Genomic DNA, 19979 nt, shown 5'->3' with positions numbered 1-19979 from the left:
TTTAAAAAAAAATCACTGCTTGCATTACACAATTAAGGATCAGAGCACAAGATACAGATTCAAAGCACAGAACCAGGTGTCCCCAAAACCTTGCCTGGCTCACTCGCGTTAGCCTGGAGAAAGCATTCAGAAGCCCACTCTCCCCGCTCCACTCTGGGCAACACCATTCCCACCTGCCTCGTCCATCTGGAAACTGGAGGCTATTGCCGTGAACTTCAGGGCCTCGTAAAATCTCCTCCTGTGATGAACTATCTCCAGGATGGACCTGCGCCGGGGGCTTTGGGGACAAGCACTCCACATAAATCTGGAGTGTAAGTAAAAACTCCCTTGCTGCTGCTGACTCCTCAACAGACCCCTGATTTGCAGCACAAAACCCACAGCAATCATTTATGTGGTCAGTTCCCAGGCTTCCAAACCCTGGAGGTTTCTGTGAAGGTTGGGCATAGGTGGGGGGTGGGGGATGGTGTGGAAAGAAAAGTAGCCGGTAGTGACTACAAACCCCCTTCAGGGGGCCGAGCATGCAGTTGGTACTGACGCAGCATGTAGTGATAGCACCTAAGGTTTCCTGGGTGCTGAGTATATATGCCAGGTGCTACGTCCTGAACTTATATCATTATCTAGTTCAGGTTTCTTGACAGCCTGGAAAATAGGCACTATTGTTCCCTGATTTTAAGAGTGGGGACAATGAGGCTCAGAACAGCGAATGCACATCCCCAACATCACAGAGCTGGGAAGTGGCAGGGCTGGATTCAAACCCAGGCGACCTGGCTGAGGTCCCTGCTCTGCTCCACCCTGCTGTGTGCCCAGCTCCTGGCCTGCCAGCCAGCCTCCTGATCCTCTGAAATAAAGGCATCCTTGTCCCTGGCTGGATACTGCCAGGGAGGCCAATGGCCAGGGCTTGCTGGACGCCTTTAGGGCCTGCCTATGGCTCCATGGGCAGCCTACCCAGCCCATGTCCCCTCACCCTCAGCGACCCCGGCTCACAGGCCCTGGAACACTGGGCGGGGGTGGATGGTGGCAGGTCCTCAGTGCCGGCTAATGGGGGCAGGGACTAGTTAGGCAGTAGCAACAGATTCTTTCCAGCTGTTCCTCTGAGTCACTGGAGGATTTTCCAAGCCCGACCGCCAGCCCACCTGCTCGCCTGCCCTAGTCTTATTTCTGTGGTCAGTTGGTGCTGGACTCAGGAAGGGGTCATAAAGGGGGACCAAAACGTGCATCTGACACTAAACTGAGGGGTTGCATTTTAAAACCTTTAATTGAAGTGTAGCCTCTCTACGGAAAAGTGTGCATCACCGTGTGGGCACAGCTTATGGAATGTTCACCGATTGAGCACATCTGTGTAACTAGTACCCAGAAGGCAGGTATGTCCAGCCTCCCAGAAGCCCCCTTGTGCCCCTTCGAGACACTACTGCCCAGCAAGGGTAACAACATACAGCCAGAGCTCCAGGTGTCCTGCCTTCTAACATCAAACCGACTTCTTAGCAACTTTATTGAGATGTAATTCGTATACCATGCAACCTACCAACTCAGTGATCCGCACTTCTGTGGCTTGCAGTGTATTGTTCAGCTGTCACCACAATTTCAGAACATTTCCATCGCCCCCCAAAGAAACTCAGTACCCCTGAGCTGTCACGTCCCGGCCCCTCCCAGCCCTGGCCGCTCTTAAGCAGCTTTCTGTGTCTGTGGATCTGCCCGTTCTGGGCGCTTCATATAAATGGACTCCTACATGGCGTGGTCTTCTGTGCCTGGCTTCTTTCACTCGGCATAAGGTTTTCAAGGCTCATCCATGTTGTAGCGTGTGGCGGTACAGATTGTCTGTACTTTATATAAATAGAAATGTCACATGTACTCTTAGAGTCTGGCTTTTGGCTCCATATTACATCTGTGAAGTTCTTCCCTGTTTGCTGGAGGAGCACTTGATTCTTTTTATTTTTTGCTGTATAGTATTCCATGGATGAATATGCCAGAATTTATTCACCTGTTCCACTGTCAATGGGCTTTTGAGTCGTTCCCATTTTAGGCCACCGTGAAGAGTGTTTCTGCCAACATGTTTAGTCCACGTCTTTTGTTGAACACTCTTGGAGCATTTCTGCCGGGGAGATACCCAGGAGAGGAATTCCTGGGCACCGGGTAGGTGTGTGTTCAGCTACAGTGTATGCCAAGATGTTTGAAACCACGCCCGTGGTGGCTGGTGGAATACCCAGGGTTCCCCACCCCTCCTCTCAGCTGCCCACCCACCCGCCTGACCCCATGGGCCATCTCCCTGCAGGGCACCCACCCTTGCCTGCCCGAGCAGCCCTGATGAAGCCCACATGGGCCGCAAAGGAAAAGGGCTTGGTGGCCGGTATTTTCATTGGGCTGCTTGAGCACGTGTGGTTTCTCTGCCCTGGCTCTGAAACTGTGTTCCTTTCACAGGCCAGAAATACTGAGGCATGGCTTGCTCTAAAAGGGGAAACACATTTAAAAATTCCAATGTGCCCAGGTCTTAGAATGATTTAGAACATTCCAGCTGTCAAGATGACAGCGCTCACCAGGAACAGTGACTTACAGTCCCCCATTCTCACTTGGGGTCTTGACTCCATTCCCTCCTGGGTTCAAAGCACATTTCTGGAGCACCTGCCCATCTGGGGGTCTGGGTCAGATGCTGCCCAGGGTCCAAGCAAATGGGCAGTGGGGTAGCACAGTAGGAAGGAGGTCCCAGACCCTTAGCTCTGTTCTAAGTCTGTGTACATTGTCCCTCTTAATCCTTTCAGTAACCTGGTGAGGTAGGGGCACAACTATTATTTGCACTTTATAGATGAAGAGACTGAAGCAGAGATCCTAAGCTATTTGCCCGAGATCACACAGTTTCCACATGACAAAATGAAATTTGAACCCAGGCTGGCTTGCTCCTGAGCCCACTCTCCTAAGTACCTCATTACCTCCGGCTGAACTTGGGAGCTGCATTTCTGCCCTGCATATGAGGGTGGAGAAGGACCATGCCTGCCGCCTGCCTCTGCCGTGGGGAGGTCAAAACACCCCCGAATTCACAGATGCCACCAACACACAGGTGCTGCCCAAGGGTCCCCTGGCCCCCCACCATGCCCTGAGATGAAGAGGAAGGGTGTGCCTTCTGCAGTGTATGTTTTCTGAGCGCTGAGGGGTCAGACCTACTCCAGGTGGAGGGTCCCAGGCCCAGGGGAGCCCTGACGCCCAAGGGTCCACGCAGGATCGCAAAGACTCTCGGCCAAAAGCCCTTTCACCTCCTTGGAAAGTGCAGGCTTGCGTTCTGAGGCCAAGGTGCCCTTGTCCAGTTGCTCGAGAACTTCCTTGCTCTTCCTCGGGACCCCCACCCTTAGCTCATGGGGTGCCTGGCTCTGGCCTTAAGGGAGGAGCAGGGCAGGTCCGATGCTCTGGGTGGTCTCCAGGGGCTCGGGCTCTACCTGAGTGGGTGGGCAGGGCCAGGCAGGAGGCCTGGCGTCAGGCTGCGGTGTCCCATTTCAACCACACTGGGCACCCTGACATGCCTTCCAGAAAGACTGTCTCCCAGGGGACCCACCCTCAACCCTGCACAGTCATTAATACTCATCAGATCTGAAAACCGAGCCACTGGAGTAGAGAAAAACAGCCACAAACAGGTGCCATGGTGCCTGCACCCCGGCCCAGGCTGTGGGCACTGGGGGGCTGAATGGCAGGAGAGGGGGTGGGGAAGGCAGGCCAAGCAAGAGGTCTCCTGTGGGGCACACAGGCCTAGAAGGAGGGCAGCAGGTGATCAAGGAAGCTGAGCTTTCCTCCTGCTGTGGGTGTGTGAGGCCAGAGTGTGGGGAAGCTTCTGGAGAGCCCTGGCCTGGGGTGAGAGCTGGGCACTGGGGGACAGGTTTAGCAGGGCGGCAATGGCTACCTGCTTGCTTTCCCTCGGGGGTGCCTCACATCTGCTCTCCACCCAGGAGCCAGTGTGGTCTTTGCAAAATTGCAGATCTGGCCGTGGCCTCCTTCCAGCTCAAAATCCTTCCCACATTTCATAGCTCTCAGGTTGAACATCAGACTCCCTGTTTACTGGCCCTTGCCCATGCCTCCAGGAGACCCCAGGACCTTACATGGCCTCCTGCACCCTGCCGGTGCCCCAGTCTTCCAAAGAGGCACTGTGCACTTTGCATCACAGGGCCTTTGCACATGCCCCTTCGGTTGCCTCCCACCTTATGGAATTGAATTCCTGCCTGTGGCAGGCAGCCGCCATTCCTCACCCCTTCCCTGCTCCGCAGGCGGACCCTGCAAATGCCGCTTCCCACTGGGTTCAGCCAACGCAGGCGCTGGAGGGAGAGCAAAGGGTGGGCAGAGAAGAAGCCAGGGTATTTCTTCCTCTCTTGCCCTCTCTGCTGCAGGCAGTGTCTTTAGAAATGGTCATATTTCCAATGTGGCTCCAGCAGCAGCTTCAGTTACTGTCTTTGTCCGTCCAGCCTGGGGGTAACAGTGGCAGTTCCTCATCTCCCCTGTTTGCTCTTGCAACTACATGATCACTTCTGTAACCAGGTCCCTTTATTTAAGTCCCTGACACAGGTGTCCTTTTCCCAGCAGCCCTTGGTGCATCCTCTGATGCCTGGGTGAGGGAGCCCTCCCTGGCCCCCGGGCCTGGCTCAAGAGCCTCTGGGGTGTGCTGGGTGACTTCCTTTCCTCCTGGGCACTTATTGCTGTTTGCAATTATGAATTCATGAGTGTGGTTATTCAATTAACATCTGTCTCCCCTCAAATGTGCAAGTTCCACGAGGGTAAGGGCCAGACATCTGTTTTTGTTCAACACTGTATCTCCGGCACCAGAACCCAGCACAATGCCTGGCACTTAGGGGCACTCAGTAAACATTTGCTGAATAATGAACAAATGAGTGACAACTGTGAGAAACTCAGCAGAGTCACTTACTCTGGGTGAATCTTTTCTTTCCTTTTTCATAAGGTCCGTACATAGATTGCTTGGAGAAAGTCATCATTCATTCGTTCATTCATTCAATTATGATCTATTAGCAGCTCTGGGTACCAGAATGCATGGATGGGTGAGTGTCTGGATAGATGGAAAGATGGAAGGTGGGAAAGAGGAGGGATGATGGATGGGTGGATGGATAGATGGGTGGATGGATGGGTGGATGGATGGGTGGGTGGATGGATAGATGGGTGGATGGATGGATGGATGGATGGATGGATGGATGGATGGATGGATGGATGGATAGATGGATGGAAGGAAGGAAGGAAGGAAGGAAGGATTTATTCCTGGAAAAAAGGAAGGCAGGAAGGGAAGGAGACACCCGAATTAAGATACAGCTATTCTTTTGAGGAGAAGCAGAGGACAGGAATGGCAGCCTCAGACACACATGGGAACTTAGCTCTGTGTCCCTGAAATACACAGGAAGGCAGGCTCTGAGAAGGGGCAGGCGGAGAAGGTGGTTTCTGAACTGAGTGGCAGTTCCCCGTGCTAACTAAGATGAGTGATTTTGGTGTGGAGAGACCATTCTCAGCCATGACCTTGAGGCCAGCAGGGCTAGCCCCAGAGACACAGGACTCCTGAGGTGGCAGGTAGGGCGGACATGCCCTGGTGGCAGGGGCAAAAGCAAAAACTAAGGCCCCCAGGCTCATGGCCGGTAGGAGCTGGACAGCATTTCCCTTCACCACAGTCCCCACAGCCCGGGGCAGGCGGTCTCAAATTCGACGTCCCCTATCAGGAAAGCACTAGAGGGAGGCAGGAGACAGTGTGTGCTTGTCCTGGGCAGCTAAGGATCTGGGTTCAACTCTGACCTGTCACAGGGGAGCCCCTAAGCCTCCATGTCCCCATCTGTGAACCTGACACCGCACCCTCTTTTGATGTCGACATGACCGCTAAATACAAACAGCACAGTGTTGCATCCAGCAGACGTGAGCTCCGAACCCCTCCACTCAGCTCAAATCTCATCCATCTCCATGGCACCGGGGGACTTCTAGAATTCAGAATTCTCTGGGTTCTAGAACTATAAAATGCTACCTCTGCCCTCAGTGAGCCCGGGACAGCACCCTGAGCCGGACTCATTGATATTTCTGTAGCAAAATACAGGACTCTTCATGCTGACGGGGCAAAGTAGAAGCTCTCAGGAGCCTCATGTCAGTTCAGGGTAGATTTCTGTGGCCAAGTGAATTACACATAAACTTGATTTTGGGGAGCTTTTATGATTTTGAAACTGCAGATAAGGAATCAAGCCCTGTATAAAGATGTGGACATTCAAAGTGATGCTAAAGTAAAAAAAAAGCTATTTTCTAGCTGCCTCAACATTAACTTAGAAGGAGATTAACCCTATATTGTGAAAACAGAAGGTTAGAAAATTATATATATGTCCATGGAGAAAAGTTGGGACGCTGGCCGTGGACACACCTGCCAAATGAGAGCACAGTCGCTGAGCTTGCTTGCTGCTCATGGGCCTTTTGAGAGGGCTGTATCTGGAACCATAAATATATACAATTTGTGGTTTCTTCTTAAGGAGTTTCAGAATCCTTAAATGCCCAAACACATGGTGACATGATCCCTTTGGGGACAGCAGTAGGCCAGGGGTGTTGGGACACTCAGGGGGCCGCCCCCGCCCGTGGCCACCCAAGGGGGTGGACAAGGCCCCTTGCCTTCGTCTGCTGAGGGTACCACCTTGCCCAGCCTTTGAGAGTCAGATCCGAAGGGAATGCTGGTCTCCCCACCACCCTCCGCTGGTTCCCCTCCCTGAGAGTCCCGGGCCTGGAGCCCACACTGTGGACACCACAGGGGCCCAGCCCAAAGCCGGGGAGTGGGTGAGGCACACTCAGAGATAGACAGGAGTGGGGGAGTGGCTGATTCACAGCCTCCCCATCAACAGGTGGCCTGCCATCTGCTCGGCTCCCCACCCAAGCCACGTGGTCAGCCCTCTTGAGCTTAACTTTGGCTGTGCACACGGCCTGAGTTCAGACAGCCAGAAAAAGAACTTGCCGAGAGCAGGCCGGTTTGAGGACAGAGTGCAGGTCACTTGTCCCCTGGGAGCCAGGCTAAAAATGACCAGGGACCTTGGAAAGTCCCTGTGCTCAGGCCCTGACCTGCATTTCTCTCCACTGGCGTTCAACCTAAAAGCTTTTTAGAGCTGGGGGTGCCCACCCTTCACCTGACAGATGGCCAAATGCAGGTCCAGAGAGGGGAAGGGTCTTGCGTGGGATCACACAGCTTAAACTTATCAGTGATTCCCAAACTGCTTACCCAGTGGGTTCCCTGCCAGCTGCAGGAAGAAGGCTGAGGGGAGCCAGAAACCCAGTGAGACAATGGCCACAGAGACTCCAACAGTTAATAATGCTAGCGCCTCCAGCCCTGCTGCCAGCACCCTGGGAGACCGTCTGAGGCCCTGTGCCTTAGTTTCCTCTGCTGTAAAACGGAGATCGTGATGGTCGCGGCGCCAACTTCTCAGAGCCAGCGTGTGGAAGGAGGTCCGACCCTCGCACTGTGGGTCAGGTCCTTTCATTCATGCTTTTATTTTACTTTCACTACAACTATGTGTGGTCAATGTCATCCACCTTTACAGAACAGAGAAGGGGTGTCAAGTCATTTGCCAGCTCGCCCAGGGCAAGCCCAGACTCAGAGCCCGGGCACTGAGGTCCCCAGCTGCCCCTGCCCCCGAGCCCTGGCCCTCCATGGGCCCCTCCTCCCTCCTCACTGAATCTCCCTCCACTCTGGAAGGGAACATGTTGGAACTTGTCCCCAGGGTGGGACCCAGCTGTCACTGCCCCAGCTGCTGCGATCCTGGTGTGCGGCATCCAATGCCAGCCTGCAAGCTGAGGCCAGGAAGACACACACAGCTTCTGACCCACAGGAGTTGGGAAGGGCGACCCAGGGACCAGACAGGAGCCACAGCTACCACGTGTTCTACCCTGGCCTCTAATAGGCCCCCTCCTCCAGGCAGCCAGTCCTGCCTTGCACCCTTCCTCCTGCCAGGCCATGTGATTCCCGTACAATTGCTTAACCGAATGCTTGGAGGGACATTTCTGTGTGGGTTCTGAGGTGGGAGCTGCCTGTCCTTGGTGGGATCTGGGGAGCCTGGGATGGAGCCTGGGGCTCATCGCAGCTCATCAGTCCATGTTATTTCTTATAAGTACTTGTTTGGAAGAACATTTTGTGAAGAACCACTGAAAAGCCTTGAGTACATGCTTGTCCTCTGATTAAGGGGAGCTGTTCTTGGCAGAGCCCCGCCTTAGCTAGTCAGGTGAGTATGGATGAGCGGATGCTTACCACAGATGTCCGTGTGGCCCTGTCTGGGGTCTCAGCCTTTCTGGGATGTGACGACCTTGAACTCGGAGATGGGAGAGCTGGGCTATGAACTCAGACTGGTCAACTCCAAAGCCATGTTTGATCCACTAGACTTTGTCTTTTAGAACAGATAGCTCTTCTGGACAGGCTGGTGGCTCTGGAGTCCAGCCTGGGCCAGCCTTGTCCTTGGGGACTCTGACCTTCAGGGTCCTGCCAGTGGCTTCAACCCTCAGAGCTGTTAGGGGATCCCTAGCGGCTCATCCAGACAGGGGCTAAGAAATGCAGACAGATCGGGGAGGGTGGTAGGCTGGGGCTGGAAGGGTCCAGCAGGGAACAGAGGCAGCACCGAGGGCTGGGACACAGTCCTCGACCATTTCCCCACTCCCCACCCCAACACACAGAACCACAGGGAACACAGAGTTGGGGCGCGTGAATGGGGGGCAGGAGGCACAGCCTTCCCCCCAGTGCTTGGGGCCCTGGAAAACCAGGCAGAGGGAGTTTATCCTAAAGGCATGAAAGAAGAAGTGCAGCCAGCTGCAGGGGGCGGGGAGCGGGAGGTCCTGGCCCAGGAAAGGCCTGCCTGCCAGGCGCTGGCCTCCCTGGGCTGAATGCCTCTTCCCACCGGCCCAGAGGCGCCAGAGCCGGCCTGGGAAGGAGCCGCGCCAGGTCAGGGCGGGCCTGCCCTTCTTTCAATTCCCCATTCCTGGCCCTGAGAAGGGTTTTCTTCCCACCAGAGCCAGAGGCGGGGAGGGGACTCCACGATTCTGACCATAAGGAGACAGACGTCAGAGAGAGACAGAAACACAGACGCCAGAGACGAGTCAGACAGAGACAGAAACACCAGAGTGAAACAGAGACAGAGAGATACAGACACACACAGAGAGAAAGGGACAAAGAAATAGAACCAAGCAGAAACACACACACAGACACCCGGACATGTGCACAGAGACCCCTCGGGTCCTTGCCAGCCTGCCGTCCTCATCACCCCAGGTTGGCCCTGTGGGCGGTGACCCAGAACCCACTGGTGCCCACATGCCAACAGTGTCACGTTTGGCCCTGACTTGCGCAGGGCCAGGACTTTGCGCACACACCTGGCCTGACCACCTGTGGCCCTTGTGCTGGTCCTGGGTCTGCCCCCTGCCCCCTGGGAGACCCTCCCAGAGCCTTGGTTTCCTCATCGGTGAGGTGAAGAGGGTGGCCAACTCGCGGGACTGCAGAGTGGGACTTAGGAGGTCCCACCGCCGACTTCCCGGCTGCATAGACCTGTCTACACCACCAGGGCAAAAAGAGCACAGAAATCCACTTAACTAACAGAGGCCAGGACCACAGGGTCCACGTGGAGGGCAGGCCTCCAGTCCGAGGGCGGGCAGTGACTGTGGTGTGGCCCTGGGCCTGGCATCTAGAGGAGGAGTCGCCTCAGATGCGGGCTGCGCCTCCGCCCAGTGGGAGCTCAAAGATGCTCTGAGTTCGAGAACCCCCGGGAATGGGGCCGGGCGAAGGGAACAAAGGGCTGGGGGGCATGAGGCCAGTTTCTTTCCTTAAACTGACTTAGCAGATGCATAATTTGCACAATAAAATGCGTCTACTTTAAATTAGTTTAATGCATGCATTCACCATGTAGCCACCACCCCCATCTAAATAATCAGCATTTCCCTCACCCCCAAATCTTCTCTGCTGCCCCACCCGAACCCCTGAAAACACCGATATGTTCTGTCCCTGAACTTTGGCTTTTTCTAGAATTTCATAGAAATGGAGTCACACTCCTGTACTGCTGTGTCTGGCTTCTTCCACTCAGCAGAGGTTTTGAGAATCTTCCAAGTTACTGTGTGACTCGGTGGCTGCTTCCTTCTCACTGCTGAGCACCCCGGTGCGCCATGATCGCTACGTGCTCACCCAGCCCCTGCAGATGGCATTTGGATCATCCTATATAAGCCCAGTATCAGGTTATTATGAATAAGCTGCTGTGGACAGTTGTGTTCTGCTCTCGCTGTCAACGTGTTTCATTTCTCTCACCCAAAAGTGGAACTGCTGGGTCACAGGCAGGTGTTGACCTTGGGCCAACAGCTGGTTTGGCCCCAGTTTCTGTATTTTCAGAAAATTCAGATGTCCACCGACAGGTGAGCGATAAACAAAATGGAGTTGGTTCACACAATGGAGTATTACTCGGCTGTCAAAAGGGTCAAAGCTGGGCACACGCTGCAGCCTGGCGACCCATGAGAATACCATGCTGAGTGAAGGAGGGCAGACACAACAGGGCACTCGGGGTGTGAGCCCATTTACCAGAAGCGTCCAGAACAGGCAGCGCCCTAGGCAGACAGGAGACTGGCAGACGCCAAGGGCTGGGGAGTGGCTGCTAGCAGGGAATGGGGTTTCCTCTGGGGTGGTGGGCATGTTCTGGACTCAGAGGTGATGGCGGTTGCACAGCCTTGTGCTAAATGTACTAAATGCTACAGAATTTCACACTTTAAAATGGTGAATTTCATGGGGTGTGAATTTTGCCTCAATTTGGATAAGGTGGGGGGAACCTGATAATAGTGCCTCCCTGGTAGGATCGCTGTGAAGGTGACTATGCGGACGCACGTAGTGCAGGGCGGAACACACAACCCCAGGATGGAAGTGTGAGATGTTTGGGTTTTGTCTGCTTATTCCCAGGCGGGGCTCTCTCCCCCACACCTGGAACACTGCCTGGCACATAATAGGTGTTCTGCAAACATGTGTGAGCCCAGGAATGGCTGGGGTTATGATTATGACTGTCCCAGTCCCTCAGGCAAACCCTGCCAGGAAACAACGGTAATGAGCATGTCAGGGATATTCTGGCCTTCACATCCATTATCTTCAAGAAATCTTCAAAACAATCCCATCAGATGGGAACCTTTTAACATTTATTATTATTAATCTGCCCTTGTTTACAGAGAAGGAAACCAGGAGAGGTCAGGGAGCTTGCCCGAGGTCGGCCACCAGCCCAGGCTGGCCGACTCGAGAGCGTGCAGGCCTGTGGCCAACCAGCCCTGTGCCCCCAGGATGCACCACGGTGCCTCCCAGCAGGGGCAGACTCAGCCTTGGGGGTCTGTGCCCGAGGGCCATCCCCTCTGGATTGGAATAGAGCTGGGGAGCAGGGGACACCACACCATGTCCCTGTGAGGCTGTCCTGAGAGCCTGGGCTCCCCACGTGGGGCAAGATGTGGCTGGGGTGCCCGGCTAAGCCCGCAGGAAGGCCCTTGCAGGGGCCAAGCCACTGAGTTGCAGGGAAAGAGGAGGTAAGGAAGACAGAGCAGAAAATAAGGCAGGAAACCTGTGCGCAGCTACGTGGGCAGGCCTCTGTCCCCAAGCAGCTGTCCTCTCCTGTGGCCGCGGCAGTGGCCTCTGGTGCCTCCCCTCAGTGGCTGCGGGCATGCCTTGTCCTCCTTGGAATTCTCCTGCGACCTCCCTCTTGGCTGGGTCTTGGCCACGCTGCCCCCTCCCCTCTGCAGTCAGGCCACTTCCTGCCTGGATCAGGATCTGGTCTCCCCTAGAGGCCTCCTGTCCCCCGACCCCGACACAAACATGACCCCCCTACCCCCGGCCAACCCATGACACGCTGCTGCACACCAGCGTTCCAAAACTGCATTTTGCTCATGCCACTCCATGGCCCTCAAACCATCTGTGGCTCCCTTGTGCCCCCAGAGAGGCCCTTTTGGAGGCTGGCTGAAGCAAGGGCTCTGTGGCCAGGATGTCAGGTTGAAATTCTGGCTCAGCCCCGTAAGAGTTGAGTGACATCCAGCAATCATACCACCTGCATGCCTCACTTTCTCCACCTGTAAAGTGGGATGATGATGGCACATCTCGCACCATGTGATCAGTACAGCAAAGTGTGGCAGGTGTTCTGAACAGGGCCAGCCGGTCATTCTAAGTCTCACATGTATTGACTGCGGGCAGGCGGCCCGTGGGTTTGGGCTAGCCCAGGCCGTGGGGTCCCAGATGACCCTCGGCTGCATGCATGGCCCTCACCTGGCTGTCTGCAACATGGAGCCACCTCCGACTGCCTCTGCTCCTCCAGGGCCAAGTCATCTTACACAGCTCGGCTCCACAGACACCCTCCCAGAAGCCCCAAGGGTGCCCTGGCCCACTGGGCCACCCGGCTTGGCCACCAGCACCGTTGCCTGTACCAGCACTTCTCAGGGGGCCATACATACATAAAGCACAAAATGCAGATTCTGACTCGGTGGGTCTTGGGAGGTTCTGGGATTATGTGGCAGTCCCTTCTCTCCAACCAAACTCTGTGGCCACGGGCCGCGCCTGACTGTCGGCATCTCTCCTCGCACCCGGTTCTGGGCACCCTGACTTGACAGGCCCGGGTGGGACTGAAGTGCACCGAGCTAGCAGGTGAGAGCAGAGGAGGAGACACTCAGCCTACCGCCAGCTCTGCGGGCCTGGCGAGGGCATGGCCCCTCCTTCAGGGGTGAGGCATCCACGTGGTCCTGTGTGTGCATGAGGCCGGCTTAGGTGCCAGTCATTGCATGTTCAGGCTCACTGTTGCACGTGGCAAGAGTTGGTGTGTGGCCACTCTAGTGGCTGGTGGGGAGCTCCACTCCAGGGGCCTGGGGGCAGCGGGGAGTCTTCCTGAGGTCCCAGCAGAAGGGCAGTTAACCTCCCTGCACGCCGTCTCCCTGCCTCCCTTGCCTCTGTGCTTTTGTATGGTCTCCTGGGGGTTTGGGGCTGTGGGGGCGCAGACCTGCAGCTGGCCACCAGGAGGGCCAGCCAAACCACACGTGGGTGTGTCCCCTGGGCAGAGGGCCCTGGGCAGGAGGCCCTTCCTGGTGGGCACTGACCTGGCCTGTGGGGGTCTGTGGCTGCCCCTCCCCAGAGCAGGCCTGGGCTGGTCTACAGCCGGGTAGTGGCCATCACCAGATTAAAGGGCCTTGACAGTGGAAGGGGCGCCTCGGGGAGAGCAGGGGCCTCTGGACTCATGACCCCAGGCAGCGGCCAGTCCCCGAGCAGAGCACAGCTGCCCACACCTCTCCCAGTGTGGGACCCGGGGCCTGGTGGCATCCCCCCCACACCTGTGCACTCACCCTACGCATACCCATTAAGCACCTGCTGCCCGCCACAGGGCGATCCCTGTGCTCTCAGCTGAGCTGTCCTCGGGACGTCCTCTCCTTTCCCATCTTGTGAGATGGTCCCTGAAGAGAGGTTTCACCCAGCTGTGACCTGGCAAGAGGGGGAAGGAACCGCCCTGGGTCATCTGGTCATTACAAGGTTCTTAGAAGAGAGAGGCAGGGGCACCGGAGCTGCAGAGAGGAGGAAGACGCCGGATTGGAAGATGGGGGTGGAGCCGTGAGCCGAGAAAGCGGGGTGTCAAGCTGGAAAAAAGCAAGGACAGACTTCCTGTGGAGCGCCCAGAAGGAACAGCCCGGCGGAAGCCGAGCCTGACCCGTCAGACCCACGTCAGACCCCTGACCTGCTGACTAATGATCTGTGATGGTTCCACCTCATGTGCGGTCGTTTGTTACAGCAGCCCGAGGAAAAATACACGCTGCCTGGCGTCCTGGCCACAACCCCGCTCGGCCTGGACCCTGGCCGGAGGGCCTCGCCCGCCTCCGCGCCTGTGCCCTCACCAACCAGTCCTGCTCCCCTTCTCCCCCGCTGCCATTGTTAGTCCCCTTATCACGCCGCTGCATCTCATCTCACATCTAATTGGAATTTCCTCAGAGGCAGGAAACCTGCTTTCGGTGTCTTTGTCTCTCCCACAGCACCCTGTGCCGTGCAGGCCCACCCGGAGCACACGTGGCCTCCCTGCCCGCCTGGTTCTGGGGTCCCCCCCAGGCCGCTCCCTGTTCCAGCAGACAGGTCAGCCTCGCAGCAGAGCCTCTGCCCAGCCGGCTCCCGGAGTGCTCAGCCCACCTCGACGCAAAGCTCTGTCTTGTTCCCAGGGCTCAGCGTGGCGTAAATGAGTCACCTCTTCCAAGAGGTGCTCCCTGATTGCCCATTGGAGGTCTGCCACGTGGCATCCTGCAACTGGAAATCATTTCACGTATTGCTTAGCTCTTTTTCTAGAATCTTCTTGAGGGCGGCAATGTAGCTACACTGAGGGGGGGATTCACAGAGCCCTCATGGAAAGGTGAAGGCAGACATGTATGCTTCCAGCTCCATCGCACCTGGCAAGCTGGGTGACCTTGGGGGAGGTCTGGGTATTTCCTCCTTCAGCTGGACTGAGGACAAGGGGGGGCCCATGACTGTCCTGAGTCACTTCTGGGGGGATGGACACGTTCCAGGCGAGGCAGCAGAGCTCAGAGGGGGCATCAAGGGCATGAAGCCAGACTTCCAGGCTGCTCCGTCTAGCCTCCCGCAAGCCCCCCAGTGTTTCACTGAGGTCCACGGGAAGAAGAGCAGGACCCATCCCAATCTGTCCTCGGCTCTGCAGTGACACAAATCTGATGAGCAGCTCCTGTCCATGGCTCCCGGGCAGCTGGGTGTGGAGGGGCAGAGCGGGGACAGGTGTCCTACGGGGTGGGACAGAGGGACCAGAGACCTGGGGGCTCAGAGGACCTTTCCTCCAGTCACCCTGGGGCAGAACCAGGTCCCTGCCCCAGCCCCTCGGCGAGCTTCTCACCCCGTCGGTCAGTCCCGTCTGAGTCCAGCCCGCAGGGACCACATGCTGCCTCGGATGTTTGGTGATGGGAAATGCTCTGTGGTCTTGGCTGGGTCTTGGAGGCTGCAGTGGGGCAGACAGTGCCCCTGGGGTATTGTGGCCTTGAGCCAAAGAGCCTTTCATGAAGCGGCAGGTTCTGGCATGGGGAGGGGAGGCCCCTTCACCCCTGGCCAGGATGGGCAGCAGGGTGTCCTTGCTCCCTCCCCACTGTGCACCCCAGACCCCCAGCACCCACTTACTGAGCCCCTTCTGGCTGCTAGGCACTGGGTGGACACTCTTTGTATAAACAAAATTCTGTTTTGGCCAGTGTGTGTCCCTGCCTCAGCCAAAAGCTGGTTTGAGGCCACAAGTGACAAGAACTGACTGTCACAGGAGAGGGTGGAGGCAGGGAGTGGAGGGTGACATTTTACAGCCCGCAACCCCCTCCCAATCCACATCCTCAGTGAACGGGGTCAGGCGCCCAGTCCCTGGGAGGTGGGCAGGGGGGTGCAAAAGGTCCCAAATGACAAGGAGGGGGACACAGCCCCATGAAGCTCCCTGACATCCCAGAAATCATTTCTGCTGGATGCAAAGAGCAGAGGAACCGATGGGTAGCTGGGGTCAGGAGAAGATAACCCACCACTAGGTCAGAGCTGAGCTCAGAGCCCAGCGCAGAGGATGCTGGGAAATGACCCACACCCAGGGCTGTGAGGCTGGTGCATGGGACTCAGGAGGCCCCATGGCCTAATAAGCAGAGGGCATTCACTTCCTGAAAAGCCCTCTCCCCAAGGACCCATTTGCTTTGAGCAAACCCCCCCTCCTCCCACCTCCTGGGCTTGACCCTGCAGCACCAGGCTGTCTGGGGAGGGTTTTCATAGAAACCCATCCTGCCTGGAGCCGCTGCAGGAAATCCTGGAGGCCAGCATTACAATGCATTGCTTCCGGCTCCTGAGAGGTCCCCAGGTCCAGGAAAGAGGTGCCCGTGGCCCTGGTGCTCTCCAAAGGGACTGGGCCAGGTGGCTCCCAGGAATGCCATGGCCCCTGAGCAGGGGGATACAAAGGCCGCTGGGTGTGGGCAATGGGCATTTAAGTTTGTAGGGAGAGCCTTCCTAACGCCTCCTTTCTCATGTTATTCCCCTGCTCACATACCTCCTGTGGCTCCCCATTGCCCAACGGATCAAGTCGAGACACCGAGACACCGAAGCACAGGGCTCAAGGCTCTCTCGGGCCTCGTCAGCAGGGGAGCCTCCTCCCTAGCCAGGCCCCTCCCGACTCCAAACACTCGGGTCCTGATGGAGGCTTTTGGCCCTCCTGCCTGCCTGGGAGACTATCCCAGCTCCGATGGTTGGTCCTGTTTACTTACTGCTGATCATGACAGATTCTGATGCTCCTCCAGCTGTAATGTGGATTGACTGAAACCTCCCGGCTCCCAGAGGCTGCCCCAGCTGCTCCCACAGGGAAGATGTGCCCGGCAGGGTCAAGACAGCCAGACCTGCCGGGGTCCCAGTTCTGCCTCTGCTATTATGACCTGAGCTCAGAGCCCAGCGCAGAGGATGCTGGGAGGTGACCCACACTGGGGGCTGTGAGGCTGGTGCATGGGATTCAGGAAGCCCCATGGCCTAATTAGCAGAGGGCATTCACTTCCTGAAAAGCCCTCTCCCCAAGGAACCATTTGCTTTGAGTGAAGCCCCCCTCCTTGATGCCCCCTTGATGAAATAGGGAACACTACCTCCCTGAGAGTGGCCATGTGGCCTTAAACATAGTTAACTTCCCCACTGGCACACCTATTCGCTACCCAGCTAAGCTGTCAACAACTTGAGATCAGGGGATGTGTCCTCTCTGGGTCCTCAGAGCGGCCATGTCAGGGTGCAGCAGGGGCTTCACCCGCAAGCGGAGTCCACTGTGTCAAGCTTAATCTCATCCTAACTCCACTCCCCTTTAAAATTACCTTGGAGTTTTTTAAAAAACTGTTTCCTGGGCTGCACTCTGAACCATTCGAATTTCAATTTCTGGGGTGGGACCCAGTAAAAGTATGTTTAAAGCCTCCAAGAGCCACTTGTGTGCTGGCAGGACTGAGGACCCCTGCCTTCTGGAGCTGTTGAGAGGCTTAGAACAACATGAGACTCATCACAGTAGCTAGGAGTTATTGAGCATTTGCTATATACAATGAAGTCCTTCACTTATATTCACTTATTTCATCCTCATGGCAACCTGAGGAGGTAGGTACACTCACCACCCACATTTTATGCCTGAGATGGGTGGCAGGCACAGAGAGGTCCAGTAACTTGCTTAAGGTCACACAGCTAGTAAGCCATGGGGCCAGGGCTTCAACTCTTCAGTCCACACTCAACCAGAGATACCCCAGAGGGGTGTGGTGGTGGGCCAAGGAAGATTTTACCATTGGTATTGTTTAGAATGAAAAGCAGCCTGAAAACTGACAAGATGATCCTGAAATTCATATGGAAATGCAAGATTCAAATGGAAAACTCCAAAAACCATCTTGAAAAAGAAGGGCAAATTTGGAGGACTGACACTTCCCTGATTTCAAAACGTACCACGAGCTTATAGCCACTGAGACTGTGTGGTCCTGGCATGGGGGGAGACATGCAGTTCAATGGAAGAGACTTGGGAGTCCAGAAATAAATCCACCTGACAGTCAAGTGATTTTCAACAAGGGTGCCAAGATCATTCAATGGGGAAAGAACAGTCTTCTCAACAAATGGGCTGGACAAGGAGACGTCCATATGCAGAAGGACCCCTACCTCACACTCTATACTTAAAATGAATCAAAGCCTTACATGTAAGAGCTTAAAACCATAAAACTCTTAGAATCTTCATAACTTTGGATTATGCAGTGGTTCTTAGAAATGACACCAAAAGGACAAGCAACAAAAGAAAAATTAGAGGAACTGGACTTGATCAGAATTAAAACATTTGCACTCCATAGGCAACCATCAAAAAGTGAAAAGACAACTCAGAATGGGAGAAAATATGTACAAATCATATATTTGATAAGGTCCTGTGTCCAGAATATACCAAGAATACTTACAACTCAACAATAAACAGATAAATAAAATAAGTTAAAAATGGGCAAAGGATCTGAATAGATATCTCTCCAAAGAAGACATACAAGTGGCCAATAAGCCTATGAAAAGATGCTCAACATCATTAGTCATTGGGAAGATGCAAATCAAAACCACAGTGAGATACCACTTCACACCTCTAGGATGGCTAGAATCTAAAAGACAGATCATAATAGGTGTTGGTGAGGATGTGGAGAAGTTGGAACCCTCATACATTGTTGATAGGAATGTAAAATGGGGCAGCTGCTCTGGAGAACAGTCTGACAGTTCCTCAAAAGGTTAAACTTAGAGCTATCATATGACCCAGCCATTCTCCTTTTAGGTATCTAACCAAGAGAGCTGCAAACATACATCCATACAAAATATTGCACACAAGTGTTCGTGGCAGTATTACTCACAATGGCCAAATGTGGAAACAACCTACATGCCCATCAACAGATAATGGATGGACCAATGTGGTCTAGCCACACACTGGAATATTATTCAGTCATAAAAAGGAATGAAGAACAGCATGGATGAACCTTGACAGCATCATGCTGAGTGAAAGCAGCCGGTCACAAGACCGCATGATGCATGATTCCATCCATGTGAAATGCCCAGAACAGGTAAATCCCTAGAGACAGAAAGTATACTCGTGGTAGCTCAGAGTGTGGAGCTGGAGCAAAATGGGGCGTACCTGTGGGAATGGAATATGGCCTTTTTCTCTAGTGATGAAAATGTCCTGGGATTAGGTAGTGGAGATGGTTGCACAATCTGTGAATATTCTAAAAACATTGTATAAAAACATAAAAAACATTACAGGAATGAATTATATGGTACATGAGTTACACCTCAATGACACTGTTAAAAAGCAGACCAACTTGTAGCCAAGTTCCCTACACTGCTTCCACGGCCACGCGCTGGTCAGCCATTGTGCCACGTCCTCTTTGCAGACATACAAAGCTCTGGGCCGGGTCTGACGCACAGCAGGTCCTGAGAAAGACCTGGGGCTTCTCTTCCCCTGCCCTCCGCTGCAGAGCTTATGGCCCCTGCGGTCTGCCCGGCACGCCAGACACACCCTCATCGTCCACACGTGTGTTCTTTCATGCTGGTAACCCCTCAGTGGGGCGTGCTGTCAGCAGACAGCCCACGTGTCACGTCACCCCTCAGGGTCAGCCACACCCAAGGGTAGGCCCTTCCCAGGCAGCCTTTGACCCATCAGCTCAGGTGCATAAAGGCCCCGCCATCTCAGCCCAGATGGGAACAACACCGAGGGTCACCCCAGCTCTCCAGCTCCTGGGGGGCTGGCTGAGGCTGCAGGGCAGCTCTCTGCCTCCTGCCCAGAGCCCGCCTCCACCCACGGTGCTGCTCCCAGGGCGCCCCAACAAACGCCCATGATACTGGCCTCTCCCTGAGTCGGCTTCCCAGGAGGGCTGGTGTCTAGCTCGTGGAGGGCAGGCTGCCGCTCCGTGTCCTCCAGGGCACAGAAGGGCCCCGCCACGAAGGACGGTGGGCCCTCAGAGACAGCGGTGCAGAGCTTGAGGAGATCTGACATGGTGCGGTGGTTTCCAAACACATACACAGACGCACAAGAGTTACTTTAGGGACCAGGTTAGAAGAGACTCCCAGGACTGTGGGAATCTCTCCAAGACAGACCATCCTGTTTCTTCAATAAATACACCATAATGAAGCAGAGAGGGAGAGGGAGAGACAGACAGACAGAGACAGACAGGGAGAGAGATGGAGGGAGAAGGAGGGAAATGGGGGAGAGACAGAGGGAGAGAGGGAGTTAGAAAGAAAAGGAGGAGATACCTAGATATTAAAGAGTCTGTATGTTACATGTATGTCAAATTAACCCCTCACAGGGTGGACCTCATTTGGATCCTGATCCACACAAATCCTGGGCTGGTGGAGGGATGGGGTTAAGGATGGAAACAGATGGTGCACATTTTTGTTTCCTAAATGGAGAGGCTGCGTAGAGCCTACTCTCCCCGGCGGATGACAGGTTGATGATGACTTAGATGGGCTCATTAATGCTTAAGTTATAGTTACAGGGTGACCG

The sequence above is a fragment of the Manis javanica genome, chromosome 17 (genome assembly GCF_040802235.1).
Source record: "Manis javanica isolate MJ-LG chromosome 17, MJ_LKY, whole genome shotgun sequence".
Lineage (NCBI taxonomy): Eukaryota > Metazoa > Chordata > Mammalia > Pholidota > Manidae > Manis > Manis javanica.
Note: the sequence above shows the minus strand (reverse complement) of the source record.